Consider the following 4454-nt stretch of genomic DNA (forward strand, 5'->3'; position numbering starts at 1 on the left):
ATAATTACGAAGCCACAGGTATTTGCGCAATGTTAATTAGGCAGATTACCTTGAAAAACATTGCTGCCGTATTTCTGATATAGTTTTTTGCAAATTTTACAGTTTTTAATAACAATTAATTTATTTTATTATGTTTTCTGTACTCCTATAACAGCGCCAGATAACACCTCCAGAGAAATGACGCCAATTTTCAATCACCCTGTATAACGTTATTAATAAAAATATCATCTGTAGACGCGAAATAAAATTGTCACAATTTATGATTTAGTTTCATGCAAATGTTTATTTTTTTGTGAGAATTATATATTTATGTAATATAACATAGTCAGCAACTGAAAGATGACTTTATTTTTAAATCACCCTATATATCTTATACATATTGGATTGGCCTTACGTGATAAAATGCAGAAAATACCTACTTTTAATCGACCCTATCTGCCATTGCCTGAAGATAGGATTGAAGTTAAAATCCCAAACATGTTAAAACTGTTCCTCAGGAATTTGACTGTTACTCTGACATTTTCAAAACATATCGAAAAAATATCGATGTTTGCACCCTAGCTATTAATTGAAAGTTAATATAAATTTATCTTGTCCACCCCCTAGTTCGGTGCTAATTTCTTTCATGTCTGTGAAAGAGCGTCGGATTTATGCCTTCGGTGCACGTGCGCGAGATAGTGATGAAGTATACGGCCTTGCCCCGCGAGATAACGCCCTCTGGCATAATAGGATTTACTATACGTAACATAATGGACCATTCTGTGGCGTTTTCTTATTCTTTCTCGAGATAAAGTGGCGAAATACGCGCGATATCTAGTTATCAGCAATGCCGCAGCGCCTCGGCAACCGGAAATGAACGAATCTGGCCGATAAGAATACCGCCACGTCGCGCCACAATACGAATATAATGTTATCGGGGGCGGGTTTTTACGCCTTTTGTGTTTAGACCGCGCTTCTTTCGTCCACCCTTTTGTTTCATACAATCGCCCCTGATTGTTAATAGAGTTTTCAGGATGTCGCTAAACTGCCAAATTCCCTAACGGCTCTACCCTTTTGTCTCCAAATCGATACACGGTCTGCTAATTGGAAAATAACATTTCTGTACTAAACAATTCAACAAAGAACTTTTAATTCATTGTATGTTCTATCACGCCTTTCTACATGCCGGTTTTTGATTCACGAAACATGCAGTCACATAATTTATCCACCGTTTTTTTGAAGTAAAATTTTTACAGCTTTGTTCTGGTTATCAGGAATTCTATTTTCTTCTAGTTTTTGATTAAGCAGCACATAAAGTTCTTCGACCATTATCTTCCCACCACTTTGCAACATCTCCACTGTAAGTCCATCTCTACCAGGTGATTTATGGGTTTTTATTTTGTAAGTTTTTTTCCAATCTCTTTTTTTGATATTTTGGATTATAGTTCTGAGATTAGATTTTCAATTTTAATTTTCTGCGTATTCTGAATATCCTACGGTGGTTCAAGTTTTGTTCCGTATAGAACTGTGTATAATCGATGTATAGTGTTCATAAGTTCTTCCTTCATAGTAATTCCTATTTGATTTTCATCTTTAGCTCTATTTATTTCCACTCAACCCAGCCTTGGTTTTAGACATTTCATATTTTTATTCGCTGCAAGAATTTCCTCCAAGTTTGCTTCTTGTTTTATTTCGTTAGTCTTTCCTAATGTTTCGCTTCTGATTGCTTTTTTATTTCTGCATGTTGGATGAAATGTCATTTATTTTCATGCACTAGATACTTCCGCTTTTACAAAAAAATTTCGTTTCTTCCATGATGAAACTTTCTCTGCTCCTTCATGTGCTACTTTAATTAATATTTAAGTTAGCGTGCGATTTTTTTCATTGATGTTTCTGTTGGTTTTTAGATTTTCATCCACCTCCTATTTCATTCTCCTCTTATATATTTTTTAACACATCAGTAATTTATTCGTACATATTTTCTTTTTAATTACAGATCTTCATCGTTTCGCTTGACATTGGCTGACTATGACTATTTTTGTTCGTATCATCTTATTATCGCTACCTGCTGTAAATTATACACTTGCGTGCATAGAAATCGGCCCACAGTAAGCTTTTGACTTTAACTGCCTACATTTTTTTTAAATTTATCATTAGATCATAAAAAGAAATATGCTGTTTCAAAAACAATTTAATATGCTTCTACTTGAGTATAAATTATTGTGAGTATCCCATGTTTAACATAGTGAAATTAATGCATTAAGCAAATTAATTTTTTTCATTATTAACATAAATAGGATTATTGACAATTTAAAACTTAATTTTTTAATAATGGGTATGACCTCCTCTTTCCCTAATAACTTATCTTATACGATTAGGTATAGATCGAATGAAGTTTGCTATTGTTTCTTGAGGGATGTTAAACCACTCTTCTTCTACTGCAACAATAAGCTCTGGGATCGAGTCTAACTCGAATTCTTCGTTTTAGCTCATCCCATAAGTGTTCGATCGGATTTAGGTCAGGACTGTTTGCTGGCCACTCCATAACCCGAAAACCGACTACTGCAATGTAATCTTGCACGATTCTTGCAGTGTACGGCCTGGAATTGTCATGCATACAGGTAAATTCGTCTCCAGTGTAGTCGATGTACGGTACCACATGAATTGCTAAAATCTCCTCGATATATCTAACAGCAGTTAAAGCTCTTGTTCCGTGAACAGGGTCTCCCCTACGAATGAACTCAGGGTCGATTCGTGCTCCTATAGAAATTGCACTCCAGATCATACAGGAACCACCTCCATAAGCACTCCACTCTTCAAAGCAGCAATCTGCAAATCGCCGTCTTGGTCTTCGGTACACTTTACTTCTTCGATCGCGACCATGAAGGCATATTCCGGTCTCATCTGAGAACAGAACAGATCCCCATTGATCCAACGTCCAATTCAGATGATCCCGTGCAAAACGCAGGCGTGCTTGCCGAAGAGATGGAGTAAGTTTTGGACTAATCGCAGGTATTTTAAGGGTCAGGTTATTTTCCTGCGGTCTTCGTCTTACTGTCCACTGAATAATAGCCACTCCTCGTACCTCACGGAGCTGTCGTTGCACTTGAACGAAGGTGACGATTTCTTAATGTTGTTGACACAATAAAGCGATCATCACGAGCGGTTGTGAATCGCCTTCTGCCTGTTCCATGTCGCCTATGAAAGGATCCAGTCTCCTCATAACGTTTGCACACTCTTTGAACCGCTGTGCGAGTCATATCCAATTGTCTAGCAACAGCTCGGTGACTAAGTCCATTTTCAAAAGCCTTCTTGATAAAAAAGACAAGCCTTCTTGATAAATTTATACTCACATTATAGCTTATTAAATTGTCTTTCAAACAGCATATTTCTTTTTTTGATCTGATGAACAGTTTTATAAAAATATATAGGTAAAGGCGAAAATTTACAGTGGGCCGATTTCTATGCACGCAACTTTATAAAAAACCATTCAGAATTATAGTACTGACTTTTCTGATCATGCCATCCTTCTGATTATATAATAATAAATCATCTTGTAGTATTGACTTTTCTAATAATTAATTGTAATAACATAATCAATTTCACTCCGTGTTCTCCCATCAGGGCTTAACCATCTCCATTTCCTATGCGGGGTTTTTCGTGTGAAATGAGTTCATTGTTTTTCAAGATGTTTACTCTATCATCAATTTTGTCATGTCCAAATTTGACAATTCTCTTCGTGATTTAGTTTTTTACCAATTATGTCGTTTAATATTTAAATCATGTGCAGAAATAGAGAAGTTAAAAAATAAAGTTGAAATCAACAATTTTGCAATTTACACTGTATCTGATTAACAAATGAACAAAGGAGCAATTAATTAAGTACCATTTTTGTCAAACATTGAATTGAACTCCTGAAAAGGTTTGTTGATATCTGCTATGGTTGTCGAAATAACTCATAAGAACTACCAATTTTACACACCCTGAACATTAAAGTGTTTTACTGTGAAAAATTAACATTAGCCCGTTCGTGTTTTTATGGGATATTATTTATAGATATTTAGTAAAGTAGATAAACGAGGAACTCCACCCGTATAATCTGTATAATTAGAAGGGTTTTTCAAGTTATCTTAGTGTGCGAATTTTGCATTGATTCTTCCAAATTTCACTTCTCAAACACTACTATATAATTAATTAGCAATTTTTAAGGGGTGGTTAGCACATTTAAATTACTATAAGCCCTTGGAGTATGTTATTTAGAACTGAATTAAATATCCCTTTGACGTAAATACCCCTTTTCATATACGAGTCTGTTTAATGGGTCTATTAGTCACACATGAACGATCCGTAAAAGTGCAAATATGATTTCAATAAATCTCTTTTTGAAGGATCCTTTATATTATTAATTCGTACGATTTTAGATCCAAATCGTTTTCAATGCATTCAAACAAATTTCAATCCTAAGTGTAAAAACT

This window comes from Dendroctonus ponderosae, unplaced genomic scaffold (genome assembly GCF_020466585.1).
Source record: "Dendroctonus ponderosae isolate FM_Combo_2020 unplaced genomic scaffold, Dpon_F_20191213v2 Dpon_F_20191213_3, whole genome shotgun sequence".
In the NCBI taxonomy this organism is placed as follows: Eukaryota; Metazoa; Arthropoda; class Insecta; order Coleoptera; family Curculionidae; genus Dendroctonus; species Dendroctonus ponderosae.